This window comes from Vicugna pacos, unplaced genomic scaffold (assembly GCF_048564905.1).
Source record: "Vicugna pacos unplaced genomic scaffold, VicPac4 scaffold_19, whole genome shotgun sequence".
Classification (NCBI taxonomy): Eukaryota; Metazoa; Chordata; class Mammalia; order Artiodactyla; family Camelidae; genus Vicugna; species Vicugna pacos.
Genome location: NW_027328740.1, coordinates 15015831 through 15034242, shown reverse-complemented (window position 1 = coordinate 15034242; position 18412 = coordinate 15015831). Strand labels below are relative to the sequence as shown.

Here is an 18412-nt window from a genome sequence, read left to right as displayed (position 1 = left end):
ATGCAATATTGGTGGGCTGAATGTTTCCAAAAACTTCTCCATTTCTTCCTGGTTATCCAGTTTGTTTCCATACAGTTACTCATGGTATTCCCTTATGATATTTGGTAAATTTCTTGTACTCTTTGTAGTTTCTCCATTTTCATTTCTAATATTATTTGTGTTTTCACTTCTTGTTGGTGAGCCTGTCCAGAGATTTGTCAATTTTGTTTACTATTTCAAAAAAGAGATTGATTAATTTTTTTCTTTTTTTAATCTCTATTTTAATTATTTCTCCCTTGATCTTTATTTTTTCCCTCTTTCTGTGGACTTTTGGTTTTGTTCGCACTTCTTTTCTTTATTAGTTTACATTGAATGTTAAATTATATTTTGAAATTGTTCTTCTACTTTGAGGAGGGCCTTGTCACTATGAACTTCCCTCTTAAGCCTGCTTTAACAGTATTCCATAGACTTTGTGTAGTGTTTTGTCATATTTCTCAAGATATTTTTTAATTTCTTCTTTTACTTCATCACCTCCACCCCTTGTTTTAGTACCATATTTTTTAATCTGGATGCTGTCTTTTTTTCTCCCAGTTTTTCTGTTATTGATTTCTAGTTTCATGGTATTATACTCAGAAAAGATGCTTAAAATAATTTTTATCTTCTTAAATTTTTTGAGGCTTCTTCTGTGCCTGATTACATAACCTTTCATAGAAAACATACCTTGTGCACAGGAAAAGAATTTATATTCTGTTTTGGGAATAAGCACTCTTTTGAATATATCAAGCATCTCCAATTATTTTATAATGTACTTTAGTATCTTTGTTCCCTTATTAATTTTCTGTGTGAAAGACCAGTCCAGTGATGGTAATGGGAAATTATAGTCTCCTACTTTGATTGTGTTCCCAGGGATTTCTCTTTTTTTATCTATTAGTGTTTGCTTTATATATTAAAGTGCTCCTATATTGAGGGCATATATCTTAATGAGTATAATACCCTCATTTTGATTTGCTTCTTTAATCATTTTATCATGTCCGCGTTTATCTTTTTCTTTGGCCTTTTTTGTAAAGTCTCTTTGAGTGAAGTCTATACTGCTAGTCCTGCTTTATTGTCATGTGCGTTTGCATGGAATATATTTTTCCACCTTCTGACTTTCAATTGATGCGTGTTCCTCTTACTAAAGTGGGTCTCTTCTATGCTTCATAATATACGTTCTTGTTATATTATTCCATCTTATAATATATATCTTTTGATTATATTGATAAGTCATTAACATTTGCGATAATTATTGCTAGACTAGTGTTTATTTCCATATTGAACTTCATTCTCCAGTTGATTTGGTATATTCTTTTTGTTCATTTCTTTTTGTTTTTGTGGCTTGATAAGTTTTCTTTTATTATCTTGGTTTCTTTTTGGCTTTGTGACTTCATTGTATGCTTTTGACTTATGGTTACTTTGTTTTGTATGTATATTGACCCGTACTATATTTATTTATTTTATCTGATAAGAATACAAACTCAAACCCATCCTAAAGAGAACAGAAACAAGAGGAAAACACTCTGTATTTTCCTGCTTCACTCTGTGACTCTTAAAAATTTTGATGTCCTCTAATACAACATCATATTTATTCTGTTGTAAGTCAATGTAGATATTGCCTTTCTAATTATGCCTTTCTCTTTTCTATAGCATCCTGCTTCTGTTTATTTAGAGTAGATCTTTCTATATTTCATCTTCTCTTGCTAAATTCTTAAGTATTTACTTGTGTGGAAGTTATTTATCTCTCCTACTCTTCTAAAAGTTAGCCTTGTTTGATAAAGTATCTTAGATTACAGCTTTCTTTCCTTCAGGACTTTGAATATGTCTTGCCACTGCCTTCTGCCTGCTGTATTTGTGTAGGAATCGAGTTTATGTGTATAATGTATATAATAATATATATATGTAAAGAACACATACAAATGAAGTTAACAAATATGGTGAAAACCTATACATTAAAAAACAGGAAACATTGATAAAGGAAATAAAAACTGATCCAAAGAAATTAAATGATCTCTTACATTGAAGATGTGAAACAATGTGTTTGAAACAACCATACTACACAAAGGAATCTACATTTAGTGTGATTCATGTGAAAATACCCATGAAATTTTTCCAATAAATAGAACAAATAATTTTAAAATGTATATGTAGCCACAAAGAGCATGAGTTGCCAAAATAATCTTGAAAAGGGGTATTAAATGTAATGGTGTAAAATTCTCTGGTGTTAAGCAGTCCTACAAAGCTTTACTAATTAAAACAACATGATACCGGCTCAAAAACAGACACCAATCAATGAAAGAGAATAGAGCAACCAGATATAATTCCTCACACATATGATCAATTAACCCATGAAAAAGGAAGCAAGAGTATAAAATTAAGAAAAGACATTCACCTCAATAATTACTGCTGGGGAGATTGAAAATGTAAAATATAGATTAGTTTATTTCCTCACATTGTTTACAATCCGTGAGCTCAGAATATCTTTCTATTTATTTCATTTACTTATATTTCTTGCACCTGTAATACATAGATCTATGTTTAGAACTTAAATTTCACTTATCAAATTTATTCCTATTGTATTCTATTTGGTATAAATTTACACACAATAGTTTTCATAATTTTTATTTCTGATAATATGTTGTTATTATACAAAAATGCAATGGATATTTGTATATTGATTTTGTATTCTGCAAGCTTACTAAGTTTGTTCATTAATTGTAACAGCCACTGCAGGAGTCTATGGAGTTTTCTATCTATGCCTAATTATGTCATCTGTAAAAACTTCACTACTTTATTACAAGTTGGATGAATTTTATATTTTTTCTTGACTAGTTGTTCTGGCTAGGACTTCTAGTAGTGTAATTTAGGACTTGTGAAAATGAGCTACTTTTTCTTATTACTGGACCAGAGGAAAACCTTCCTGTATGTTAACATTGAGCTTGACGTAAGCCATGGGTTTTTCATATATGGCTTTTATTATGTTTTGTTACATTCTATCTAGAGCGAATTTAAGAATATTTTAATATTAAAGTTAAGATCAGATCTGTCAATAATTTTCCTACATATTTTGAGATTGTTATTTTTGAATTCTTTGTGTTTTAAAGGGATGTTATCTCATATATTCATTTGTATATGTTAAATAATATTTATGAATCAGAACTAAGTCCAACTTAACTATAGTTTATAATACTTAAAATATGCCATGATTTCAGGTTGCTAATATTTATTTAAAATGGAAATTACAGATACTGAAGGAAAAATTTACATTGTAGTTTGAGGGTACATTTATATATTTAAAAATTTTATCTCTTATTTTGAATTTGGCTTATGTTTAATGGATTTTATTTCTAAATAAATAATATAACTTTTGGTTGAACTGGATTTACTGCCGTTTGCTGATACAGAACATAGCTATTATTTACAATTAGTGCACAAGACACTTGCCTTAAAATGCCATATTATACTAACAATGCCAACTGTTTCAGGACTGAGAAATGTATTGTTTCCTAAAATGCATTACCTGGTCTTTTCCACCCCAACTGACATAAACTGTTATATCTTTGTTTTTTGAATGTTTGTTTGTTTGCCCCTTAATGGAGGCACTGCTTATTGAACCCAGGATCTTGTGCATAAATGTATTTATCAACATAATTTTGGAACATTTAACAGAAGCCCTAAGAGTATGGATTAGAAAGATGACAAGAAAATTTATTACTTCTAGGGACTGAAAAACCTCTGAGTGAAAGAATGGCAAAAATAAACATTTGCAAATATACAATAAGATTGTCTCTTTTGCAATTTTAATGTAGAATATTAAATTACATTAGTTTCAATTATAGCACTGAATTACAATTTAAAACAAAAATTCCCCCTTTCTGATTTCTTAAATTTGATTGATTACTTTAGTCTAATTTTATTTCATAAATATTAACAATTTATTTATAAACATACCAAATAAACTGATAATTATTCTACTCATATTTAGAATATAGTGCTAGTTATTGTAAAGTACACAGATAAATACCAACTTCCATTTCCAAATCAAATTATGTATCACTTTAATTACAAATGATGATGAAATAGTTATACCTATTCTGTACAGGTTTTATACAAATTTCACTTTAAATTAATAAACTTTAAAATCATTTTATATATTTTCTGCAGTATTTATACTCTGTTCACTAATCTGTCATAAATTTGTGTACAAAAGGATGGAGTTTGGTTTTATTTAAAAGACCCCAAAATTAAATTCTTTAAAAATATTTTGTGCAGATAATATTTGCAGATCACACTATAAAAATAAGCATCCTATATGTTTCATTTTTACTGGATAAATGAGAACTAAACACTGGCTAAATGGTACACTTGGGTTGCTAGGAGACCAGTCGTTCTGTGATGTGACATATACTCAGATCGAGAATGACTGTGATGGCCTAGCAGTTTATCTGTGCAGTCCTGCCAAAGCACCATTTGAAGCTGCAGTGCTCAAAATCATGCAGATTAGAATAGTAGCTGTAGAAAAATTTATATGAAGTGGCACATGTTTCTTCAGAAAATCAAGATGTGTCTCGTAAAGATGGACCTACTGGTTCAGGAAACTCTGGTAGAACTCTATTGTGTGATCAAACATTCTCTGGGGACTTGGACTTGAGGTCTGTGATTGAAGAAAATGCTTTTCACACTTTGTCTGAAGGATCCTTGATTAAAAGGCCATGTTACACACATTGTGTCTCTGAACCAGAGAAAGATAATGAGTTTCGTTCTCTGACATTCCCAAGAAAACTCTGGAAAATGGCAGGGAGTGACCAGTTTAAATCCATCTGTTGGGATGATAATGGAACTTCCATAGTGATTGATGAAGATGTCTTTAAGAAGGAAATTTTGGAAAGATAGGCCCTCTCAGAATATTTGAAACTAGAAGCATGAAAAGGTTACTTAGACAGCTTAATCTTTATGGGTTTAGGAAAGTGCAGCAGAATTTTCAAAGATCTGCATTTCTACCAGACTTACTGGCAGAAGAAAAAGAAGTCTCTTTTTTAAGCAAGGTATTCAGAAACTTTGGTTACCACTTGGTAACTTATATATAAAATTTTATTTTGTACATCAATCTATGGTAATATAAATGTAAAGCTAGATTTTGAAAATTGTATAAAACTACTACGGCTAAAATCCTTTATTTTTTCTAAAAAATAAGGACAGTGTATAAACTATACTGATTATAAGAAACTTTGATGGCAACTATGAATCTTACCAGAAATCTAAATAAAGGTATTTAAGCTGCTTTTAAAAAGTGGCATTCACCATTACTGCAAATGCTAACTTCTTATATTTGATGACTATACTATATAAATGTGTATTTTCGAAACAAGGAAATTCAAAATGTCGTCAGCAATGTTCATATTTTAATGATATTATCTTTGCATAGTAAACGTGAAGTCTGAGGTTTTATAGGTTAGGCTTATTATAGTGTTGTATTTTGGTTTAAATTATTACTAAAATCTTTCAACTTTGGTTGTAGCTGCAGTTCTATCATAATCCAAATGTTAAACGAGGTTGTCCCCAGCTTTTAGTGAGAATAAAAAGAAGAGTGGTATTAAAACTGCCTCTCTGTTACCTTCATTGGATGAAGATTTCAACAAGAAGCTCTATAATGCAGTGGGTAATTTGGATAATAATAATTCTTTTTTTGTGGGTTACAGTAGTGGAGAAAGTGCATTTTTACCTTCTGTAAATTTAAACATGCCACTAATAAGAAAGCCCTCTACTAGCCACATAATTGGTGATACAACTATCCCGATCAGAGGTGATTTTTCTCCTCCATCATAAATGTCAGTTAGACAACCAGAAAATATTACAGTGGATCAACGTGCTATTTTAAGTCAGTTGACCAATCTCCACGGGCACTCTCAAAGCAGCAGCATTGAAGCAAATGGCCGTGTTGTGAACTTCATTACAACTACAATATGTATTTCTCAGTACAGCAACTTGTCTCCCTTGCAGAGGAATTATTTTGGACAGATGGTGGAGACTTCTATTTTTCCAAATAGATATCTCAACATATCTGCCAATGAAGGTCGTTTTTCTAAACTTCAACCAGGGATCAACCCACGGTCTCCAGCGCCAGTGATAGCTGATGCATCAGCTATCTCTCTTTCAAGGCCAACTCATCAGATATCTTCAGTTTATGAAAGTCATCCTAATCAAAACTGATCTACCAGAGGACTACCAGATTATGCAGGATAACAAGATTAAAATTGATGTCGGCAAATATCGACAAATATCTCCAATTTTCTTATTTGAACAATAAACATAGATGTGTACCTGTATTTACCTATTTTTATTTTAATTGAGTTAAGAGTTAAATGGGAGACTAAATTAACATTTAAACAAAAAAATATATTTGTTTGATATGATCATTTGGTAGAACAATATGGGAGTTAATATAAATAATGTTTTGTAAGGAATAAGAGAAAATGGAAGAATTTGGGGAAAGACTAAAACATGAAGAGACGGAAAAGTACTAAGTGGTTTCTGGTTCATCCTGGAAAGTATTCAAAGTGTTAAGTTAGGATAGGTTGGAACAGGAGTTAAAGGCAGGAACCGGCCCAGGGGTAATGGTCTCTACTATATCATTCCTAGTATCATAACAGTCCCATGATGTAGTCTCAGAAGGCACATTCAGCATGTGGTAGAATTTAAGAAGTAATTTTATCTATGGTGTTCTTTGTGCTGTTCTCAAAGCATTACAATTGGTGCTTTCATTTCCTGCCCTCAAGAGTCTACACTATATTTTCTAGTCGATACTTTATGTTGCTTTTATGTTCCAGCCAAAGACAAGCTTACGTCCTCAGGGTGGCACTTAATGCCTTTCCAACTCTAAGCACACAAACTCAACTTAGTTTAGTCATTTCTTTATAAATCTGGCATCTGACTACCTTGGCATGTCTTTATGTCTCTCTGTATCTGGAGATACATCCAGGCAAATTCTGGTCAACTGTGTTAGATGAAACCTCACCAATTTTGCTCCAGCTCATCCTTGGATTTTGGGTGTCCTCCTTTTTCAAACTTAGACTTTCCCAGTCTCAGCACATATACCACCTCATCCAGATGTTTTTGGTCTATCCCCCTTTCCTTGTCTAACTTGGATACCAGCACAGTAAGCACAGCACATGCCACAGGATGCATTTTAGTATTTATTGAAAGAAAAATGCTTGTTGACTTTAAGCAAAATCTACTTTCCTGTAACAACAAAACTCTCATGGTTTTCAAACTATTTCGTTATTGTCTTTACTCTTCACAACAAACTAGCTCTTTTCATAACCCATGGACTACCCACTCAAGACAGTAATTGGAGGTAGGAACAGAAGACAAAGTATTATTTTCTACTTAATTCACACCTCCAGAGGCCTAAAGCATTTCATTCCCATTTGCTGGATTTTTTTCTGACACTTCATCCCCCACCCACCCCAAAATAGCTGATTCTCTTCCCCATACTAATAACTATACTGCCTTATTATTAATTTACTTATTAGAATCAGAGCCTTGACCAGAGGAGAGAGTGATATTGCAAATATTTAATGTAGGTTTATGCACACTACATAACTTCTGCCCCTTCTAACCTTCACACAGGAAGTATCAAAGAGGTAATAGCCCCTTGGTTGGGGTGCTCATATACAGTAACCAAACTGCAATCTAAATTGTGTGGACTAGGAGGAGGTGAGGGTGGTTGAATTAAAAATTTGTCCAACTGCATGAGTAACAATTTTCTGCAGATATTAGGAAATATAAAATATTCATGGAAGACTTTGACTATTTCCCATTATTTTAAAATAAAAGGTGAAGCATTTACAGAATGTGAAATGCCCTGAAATGCTGGAAAAATTGTAGGCAAGGTCAGGGTTTCTAAGGCTTCTGCTCATAATCATGCAGCCAGTGTCAGCTGATAAGACTGGAATGGCAAAATTGAGTCCTGAAATATGTCACCTGTTGTGAAGAGAGTCTTTGATAATCTGGAGAAAGAGCAAATGCGCCAGGGTAATCTTTTGAATATCCCACCAATATGACCATTACCAAGAGAAGAAAAGAGCCCACTTGCAGTAGGAGATCTGTGTCTGAACAACAGTGGTTTTTCCTACAACAGAAACATCAAGCTTTAAACTTGTCAGCTGAATTATGATGGTGACTATTTTGTTGCTTATATTAGCAGTCTGGGGTTGAGATCGGCTGCTTCAGCAGCTAATTTCCAGCTCCCTTATCAGACACTGGGTCTTACCGTGATCATCTTAACAAGGTTCTATACTAATTAGTCAAAAGCTTCAGTTTACTTTTAAAATCAGAAATCCTAAAGAAGAATATTGTTGGTTACTCCATCTCTAATTTTCTACCTGGGAAACCTCGACTATTGGCAAAAGTACAAAAGTTGGCTGGTGATTTGAATACTATTCTCTGAGCTCTGCCCACAGAACTCTTCCCACTAACTACTATAAATCTGTCTACCACTGTTTGTGTGTATGCAAATGCATTGTCAAGCAGTAACTAAGTTTGTCTTAGTTGGGTCATCAGTGAATTCTTCTTATACATCTGGCAGTATCTCTCTGAGTTAAGAGTTTCATTGAGCCACCAAATTTTCTTCTGATCAGGGAGAGGTAGATTATATTTCACCCAGTATACTAATTGTTAACTTTTCATTGAACCCCGAGCTGATGCTAGGGCCAAGCCACTGAACCCTTGAATTGGACTGAGGCATATTCATTCTCCAGTCCCTAGAGCCCAGCAAAGGACTGTGTCTCCTTTTTAATTTAAGCCTATGTCTAATTTCTTTTTCCTTCTGATTCTCATTGTTGACACAATTTATCTTGGTTTTGATCACCCCTTGAAAAATTTATAGAGACTGAACCACTGACTTATTCCCGTTCACCTAGAAATTGCAAAAACATTTCTTTCCTTGGACTACCTGGAATAAAGTGAGAATAGTCATCATTTTGAAAGCAGTCCTCAGTACTAATAATGCAGAACCTTTACACTTCTTTGCCTAGCATTTGAGCAAGAATGTTTGTTGTGGATCTCAGGGATTATCCTCACATCCCCTAATGCAACCATGAGAAAACACCACATTGTTATGCAAAATCAAGTCTTTATCAATATTGCATTCCCATTGCAAAACAGTTAAGAATTGTAGGAGTTCTGAGATTTTACCATGCTGAGATTTTTAGCAACCTAACATGTCATTTCTTACAGAATCTGTTTTGGAGTTGAGACCATTGGTCAGAGACAGTGAACTTTATCACTCACAGCAAGAGCAGCCAGTTTTAAATTTGTATCCATTCCCTAATCTCAGATGAATACACAGAGTGAAATTTTGATGCCTACAGAAGCAGTGGGCTGTTAACATGAAGAAAGTTAAAGGCATGGTAAAGCACTAATTTTATTAGTATCTTTATGTATTATTTATTGGAATCACTCTATTAATATCTTTACCTAGGTTAAGTATATCATAGTTCAAGTTTACTTGCTGCAGAAACAATCATGAGAAATGACTTGGGAATAAGTGAATATTGACTTTCCATATTTCCTTCCACTTTTATTGAGATATAATTGGCATAAAACATTGTATAAGTTTAGGTGCACAGGAAACTGATTTGATATACAAGTATCATTAAATAAATATCATAACAACTTTACGGAGAATTCATTATCTCATTTAGATACAATATTAAAGAGATACAATTTGCCTTTTGGTTGTGATGAGAAAACTTAGGGTCTACTCCCTTAAGAACATTCATATATAACATAAAGCAGTATTAATTTTAATTTTCATGTTACTATGGGGCATCCCTAGGGGCATCCCACATTTATTTTACGGCTGGTGGTTTGTAGCTTTTAAGTGCATTAAACAAATCGTCCTTTCCCAACCCCTGCCTCTGTTAACTACAAATCTAATATTTTTCTATAAGTGTGTTTGTTTTTGAAATGTACTTTAATCCATAAACTGTGTTAGTTCCTCTTACACAACGTACTGTTTGATATTTTTAGTACATTTCAACCTGATCTCCAGAATATATCTAGTTATTATATGTTGCTATTTAAAGATATTTCATAGTTATTTACTATTCCCAATACAGCACATTTCTTGCCCCTGACTCATTTAATTTGCAAGTGGAAAATTTTCTCTCTTAATTGTCAAATATTTCTTTTTCCTCACACAATTACCCTCCTTCTTCTGAACAAGCTGTTACTTTTTATACCTATATCTCATTTTGTGTTGTGTTATGCTCATTTCTTTTAAATTCCTAATATGAGTAAAATCATACAGCATTTGTCATTCTATTTGTGACTTTTTTCACTTAGCATATTACCCTCTTGGTCTAACTATTGTTTGCAAATGAAGAAGTTATTCTTTTTATAGCTGAGTAATAACCCATTGTATTTTTATCTGTTTGTGTACATATAGATAGATAGATAGATAGATAGATAGATAGATAGATAGATAGATCTATAAAATATAAAAATAAAAAATATAGATGGGTAGATATATATACTATAAACACACATTTTCTTTATCCATCATCTATTGTTGAACAATTAACTTGCTTCTATATCCTCTCTATTGTAAATAATGCTGCATTGAATATAGGTTTGAATTTATCTTTTCTAGTTTATGTTTTTATTTTCTTGGAATAAGTATCCAGATATGGAAATGTTGGATTATATTTCATTTTTAATTTTTAAATAAAACTGCATACTGTTTTCCAAAGTGGCAGCACAAATTTACATTCACTCCAGCAGTGCATCAGTGTTGTTTCACTTACATCGTCACCAACAATTATATTTGATATCTTTTTGATAATATTCATTCTGACAGGACTGACATACAATCTTTTTGTGTTTTAGGCTTGCATTTTTTTGATGGTTAGTGATGTTGATCGGTTTCATATGCCTGTTGATTACCTTTCACCCACTGTATATTCATTTTTTTTGTAATGGGTTAAATGACCACAACTATCTGATTTCATTCTCAGGCATTATTTGTGTTCAATTATTTTCTTTTTTCTGTGCCACTACCATATTATTTTTATTACTGAAGCTTTGAATTATAGTTTTAAATCAGGGAAAGTGATACCTCCTCTTTTTTCTTTGTCAAATATGTTTGTGTTTATTGTTTGTTTCCTTTTCATTTTTTTTTTTAGTAATTTCAATTCTTTTGTGTTTACATGTAAATTTTAGTATTATTTATTGTAAATTCTGAAAATGCCCATGGTATTTTTATAGGCAATGAATTTATTTAATGTATTTTCTTGGCTAGTACCATCATTTAAACAATAATTTTTTCCTCATCAATGAACACAGTATATCCTTTTGTCTGTTTGATTTATCTTCAATTTCTGTTATAAATATTTTATAGTTTTCTGTGTACAGGTCTTTTACCTCCTTGGTTAGATTTATTTCTAGTTTTTTTTTTTAATGCAACTGTAAATGAGACTATTCCTTCACTTTCTCTATCTGTTAGCTTGTTGTTAGTGTGCAGAAATGCAATATTTCTGTATGTTAATTTTACATTCTGAAATTTTACCAAATGCATTCATAAGTCCTAGTAGTTTTGAGGTGCCATCTATAGGATTTCTGTTTAAAGTATGTCCTGTGCAAACAGATACTTTTACCCCTATTCTTAATTAGCTATAATATATTTCCATTTATTTTGGATAGCTATGGCTAGAATTTCCAATACTATACTAAATAAAAGCGGTAAGAGTGTTCATTCTTGTCTTCTCCCTGCTCTTACAGGAGATGCTTTCAGCTTTAAATCAGTGAGTGTCATGTTAGCTGAGTTCTTGTCATATATGACCTTAACTGTGTTGTATGTTTCCTCATGTCCACTTTGAGGAGATATATAATCTTAAATAGTTAATGAATTGTCAAAATATTTTATGACACTATTGATGCGACTATATAATTTTTATTCATTAATTTCTTTCTGTGGTGTATCTTATTGATTAACTTGTAGGAAATGAATCACTTTTAATTTCTTACTGTGGTGTATCTTATTGATTAACTTGTAGGAAATGAATCACTTTTGTAGCCCTGGATTAAAATGGACTTAATGATAATATATAATCCTGTTAATGTATTTTTTGCTTTGCAAACATTTAGTGATGAGTTTTTCATCAATGTTTATCAGTAGTATTTAACCTGTAATTTTTTGAGGTATTTGTTCCAGTTTTAGTAGTAGTGTGATAAAGAAAGTTGGGGTAGGAAGCCTTTTCTCCACTGCAAATTTTTGGAATTCTTTGAGAAGAATAGGTGATAGATCTTCTCAAAATGTTTGGCAGAATTCACCTGTGAAGATATCTAGGCCTGGAATTTTGTTTCATGGGAAATTTGTTTAATTACTTATTCAATTTCATTAGTGGTAATCTGTTCATATTTTCTGTTGCTCATTCCTGTATCTTCTTATGATGCTTTGTATTTCTTTGATATAAACTGTAACTTCTCATTTATTTCTGAGCATATTAATCTGTACTCTTTTTTTCTCATGAGTCTGGTTAACGTTTATCTATTTTATTTATCTTTCAAAAGCCATTATTTAGTTTGATTGAATGTTTCTATTTTTAATCTTCATTTTAATTATTTATGTTCTGACCTTTCAGATTTCTTTTCTTCTACTAACAATTTATTTCTTATTTTGCTACATCTTTTGTTTGTAAGATTATATTATAAGAGAGAGATGTTTCTTATTTTTATAAGTGGGATTATTTTGCTATAAGTATCCCTATTAATTCTGCTTTTGCTAAACCCCATGGACGTTGTTTTTGTTGTCCTTTTTCTTTATATATATTTCCTTTGATTTTTACAGCAATCCACAGGTTGTTTAATATTGTATGATTTATCCTCCAAATTTTACTATTTTTCTTAAGTTTTTACTTTTAATAAATTTCTATTCTCACAAAATCCATATGTTTCTTCTCTAAACAAGGTGAAAAACAATAAAATTTAAACAAAAATAGGAAAGACCCAAATTATCTAGAATTATCTTTGAAAAATGAACAAAGATGTGGGTATTATCTTCCCTGAATTTATAACGTACTACAAAGCTACAGTAATCAAAACATCAAAATATATCCCTGAAAGAGACATGTAGATCAATGGAACAAGTAAAGATTACAAAAATAATCCCACACACATAAGGTCAATTAGTCTACAATGAAGGAGGCTAGAGTATACAATGGAAAAAAGGCAGTCTCTTCACCAAGTAGTTCTGGGAAAACTGGACAGTACATGTAAAAGGAAGATTTATGAGCACTTCCTTCCATAGAATACAAAATAAGATAAAAATGGAATAATTTCCTAAATGTAAAACCTGAAACTGTACAATTTCTGACCAAAAACATGAGGAGAACTGACTTTGAGTTAAATCATAGCAATATTAATTGGTGATCTGCTGTCTCTTAATTAAAAAAAAAAGAAAAATTATCAATAATAGTTTTAAATTTATGTAGGAAAAATTAGATGTACTTCGGGATACAGGGATTCTACTTCTTGTATAAGTGTGAAGTGTGAAACCATTTGCAGAGCAAAGGAAACATTCTACAAGACATATGACAACACACAGAATAAATGGAAAAATTTCAGAAAATGAGATCAACAAGGTGTTAATATTCATAGTATATATGTAGCATATTAGAGTCAATATTTTAAAACACAGGCCCCAACTATAAACAGTTTAAGGATCTTCATGGAAACTTTTCAAAAACAGATATGTGGGTGATTTTCATTTACGTAAAGAGAAACATAACATTGCTATTCATTAGGAAATCTTAAATAAAACCAGAATGAAATATAATCTCACAGCAAACAAAATGGCTATTAAAAAAGTCGTCAAATGACAAACATTAATAAGAATGTTGATAAAAGGGAACCCAGGTGCATGTTGGTGGAAACATTAATTGATTCATCCACTAATATAAAAGTGTAAACAGTGCACAGAAAACTAGAAATAGTAGTATTATATGTTACAGCAATTCCAGTTTTTGACATAAATCTGTAAAAACATGAAAACATTGACTTTAAAGGATATATTACCCCCAATGTTCTTAACATCATCATTTAAAATAGCCTAGGATAAATACACAACTCAACTGCCCATCAACAGATGATTGGCTGAAGTAGATATGAGATATAGATAACATAATAAATACTTAGTCATTGTCATATCAAAAAATAAAATTCTTTCGTTTGGAAAAATGTGACTGGAATCAGAGAGTGTTTTACATATGAAAATAAATCATACTGAGAAAAATACTCTAAGTTATCACTTATATGAGGAAACTAAAGATATAAGGGAAATAATCAAAAAGAAACAGGAACAGAATCACATATATATGTGTAGTGTACCAAGTAGTGTTTTCCTTTGGGGACAGACAAGAAGGATGGTGAAGACAGAAATGTGCAACTTACCAGTTATAAATTAGAGAAGCAACAGTGTTATATTTACAGCACAGAGATGTATTTTAATAATTTAAATGATTTTAAAGAGATTATAGGCATATATTTTAGTAAAATGTGCATGTATGTGGGAAAAACAATGAAGAAAATAACCCAGGAAACTCAGAATATTTTGTAGTACTATAACCTTAAGGGAGGTGATTTGTTCAATTTCTTTACTGTTCTTATAATGTCCTAATTAGAATTTAAGCTTTTAAATGAAAATGTATATTCTTTGAAAAAAGTGACATAAGTTTAAACTAATTTTATCTCTCCCCTTACAACTTCAGTTCACATCTCAACAAAAATGACTACATCACAAAACAATACTCCAGAACGCATGTGTAAAGCTGAAGTTTGGTGGGCTAAAACACATAAAGGAGGCTCAGCTGAGGGAAGAGCAATTTTGGTGCCTGTAACCAAGGCCTACTTACTAGGGTATCTGAGTCCACAGGCTCAGAGATCCCAGAAGAAACTGCATCTCAGTGGTTCACACAGCTTCTGCCTCCAACTGCACCAGTACTCATGGTCACAGGTAACTAGGAGGGAGCCACAATGGAGACAGAAATTCCATCCTTCAGACACTTAGACATTCATGACACTGTCCTAATTCCCCATTCACATTGGTGGAGACAAGTTACCTTGCAAAACTGGACATGGGAAAGGCACTTGCCTGATTCCAAATACCCACCTGTCTTTACACATTTCCTCAATGTGTAAACTGAGTCTCAAGGGATATCAGATAAAAGAAAGGGTTCACTATACCAGTGACAACAGTGGCATTAACTACCAGAGAAGTCTAAGAAGTGACAATGAAAGCATATCTTTATCCAGACAGTAGCAACTGGAAAATGACATTTTGAAATATTATCAGAGGAAGCTTAGGTAAGTACAACCAAAAATTGTGCAATATTGCAAACTACCAGAAAACAAAAGCAAGGGCTCCAACTCCAGAAGTGTTATTTAGTGTCATCAGAGCAATAATTTACCAAGATCATGACCAATCACTGTAACATTATACTGCACGCACACACACAGTTACACAGCCACAGACACCAAAACAGACACAGACACACACGAATAAGCACACGCACACAGACACACAATGTCAACCGTGCAGAAAACAAACCAAAGTCATGGTATATTGCCATATAACTAATAGAGAATCCAAATAGGTGTCATAAAGAAACTCAATACAAAAAACAAAACTCAGATAGCAGTTTAGTGAGCTTAGGAATAAATCAAATGATGATAAGGAATACATTACCAAAGAGACTGAAACTAAAAAATAACCAAATATTATTGGAGGACCAAATGAACTTAATAACTGAGATGAAGAATGCAACAGAAAGCATTGGGAGCAGACTGCTTTTGTGGAAGAGACTTTAGCAAACTCACCAATACAAAACTTGAAATGATGGAGGAGCGCAGGGATACAAGATATTAAAAAGTGAGGAAATTCTACACTAGCCAACAGACTTCTTCAGGAAGTGCACTTTAGACTGAAATCCTGGAGGGAGAAGAAAGTTAGAAGGTAGCTGATGATTTAAAGAAGTAATAGTTGATAACTTTCTGAACCTGTGTAAGGAACTGATATACAAGTCCGTGAGCCAAAATACACCAATAAGTTTAAGGCAAAGAGAACTCCTTCAATATACATCATATGCAAGTTGGCTAGTCAATGACAGAGGAAAATTTTAAAGGTAGCCAAAAAATGTTATGATAATCTACAAAGGAACCCCCATTAGACTTTCAGCAGATTTCTAAGCAGGAAACATAGGCCAAGTTTAAATTAAATGGCATTTTCAGACTACTGAAATAAGAAATCTCTCACCCAAGTATACTCTACCTTGCACAGTTATCACTTAGATATAAAGTGAAAATAAAGACTTTACCAGATAAACAAAACATGAATGAGATGAAAAATACAAAACTGAGACACCTTACATGGGGTACAGAAAAGAGCTCTTCTGAGAAAAATAAAATGGAAAAAATATGCATAACATTGAACAAAATGCTAAGCAGACACGAGAAATTTGCAACTGTTTCTTTGGGTATGTTCTTAAATGCTATTATAATATATGGATTAATGAGAGAAAAATAGGATATCAGGGGCAATAAATATATATACATCAATCTGGTAACATGTTCACAAGAGTAATAGAAATTATTTGAGACAGAAATCATAAAAGGTAAAGAGTAAAAATATATCAATATTAAAGGAAGCGTCTATCAGTGGAAAAATTACTAAATTATACATGAGATGTTTTATTTTTAATTGAAGTAGAGTAAATGTATTATATTGTGTAGTTTCAGATGTACAGCATAAAGTTTCCAAACTCTTTGTGGATTATATTGCATTATAAATTATTACAATACCTTTAACATTCAATTATTATAAGTTATTGTGTATAATTCCCTGATCTATACAGATTATCCTTGTTGCTTCTCTCGTTTATGTATACTACTTTATATGTCTCAATATAGTACCATAAAATTGTCCTTCCCTTCCACTTTGGTAATCATAAATTTTTCCCATATCTTTCAGTCTGTTTCAGTCTTGCCTATCTAATCTCTCTCTCTTTACCCTGTCTCTATCAATCTATCTATCTATCTATCTATCTTTCTATCTATCTATCTATCTACCATGTATCTATGTGTCTATCCTATTTATCTGTCATCTATCAATAGATGCCTATAGATAGATGTACATAGATATTTGTTATTCTTTAGATTCAACATATTAATTATATTAGATACTTTTGTCGTTGTCTAATTTTCTTCACTAAGCACAAAATTTACTAGGTCCATTCAGGATGCTGAAATAGCAATGTGTTGTACTTTTTAATGTCTGATTAATATTCCATTGCATATTCATAGAATCATGATATCTTCTTAAGTCCATACTCTACTATGGACTATTGGATTGCCTCCCAGTCTTTCATGTTAAAAACAGTGCTATTGTGAACATTGTTTCTTCTCAATTTAGGGTTCTTTCCCCAGATTTTTCCTAGGAGAGGTATTTCTGTTTCATATGGTAGTTCTGTTTTAGGTTTTAAAGAAATCTGAATACTGTTTTCCATAGAAGCTGTACCAATTTACATTCCTACCAATTGTATACAAGAGATTTCTTACCTCCACATCGTCTCCAACACTTTCCATTTGTAGACTATTTGATAATAGCCGTTTTACCAGTGTGAAGTGATACCTCATTGTGGTTTTGATTTGCAATTACCTAATAATTAGTAAAGTTGAGCAATTTTATCACCTGCCCATTACTCATCTGTAAGTTTTCTTTGGAAAAATATTAACTCAGTTACTCTGCTCTTGTCTTTGATTGGGTTTTTGCTTTTCACAATGAGTTGTGTAAACTAAATCCATGTTACTTCTATTAAAACCTGGTCACTTGAATTATTTGCCAAAATGTTCTCCAATTACACAGACAGTGTTTTCATTTCATTCATTGTTTCCTTAGCTGTGCAGAAGTTTTGAAGTTTGTTTCGGTCTCACTTGCTTATTTTTGCTTTTATTTCTTTTGCATTAGGAGACTGATATAAGAAAATATTCCTATGATATTTTACCAATATGGTATCACCTATATTCCCTTCTATCAGTTTTATATGATCAGGTCTTACATTTAAGTCCTTAATACACTTGGAGTTTATTTTTGTATATGATGTCAGGGAATGCTTTCATTTCACTGTTTTACATGTATATGTCCAGCTTTCCCAACACCAAACATTGACGAGACTGTCTTTATCCATTGTATACTTTTGCCTCTTTTATCATAGATTCATTGCTCATAGGTGTGTGGAAATGTTTCTATGCTCTCTGTTTTTATTGATTATGTCTCTGTTTCAATGTCATGCTGATTTTATTACAGTAGGATTTTAGTATAGTAAGGTATCTGGGAGGGTTGTAT

At 32.1% G+C, this 18412-nt stretch overlaps 1 pseudogene; it reads left to right on the top strand.

Moving 5' to 3' along the window:
• Positions 1-4346: 4346 nt before the first annotated feature.
• The window catches only part of LOC140693379 (heat shock transcription factor, Y-linked-like), a 37265-nt pseudogene continuing 23199 nt past the window's right edge, over positions 4347-18412 (top strand).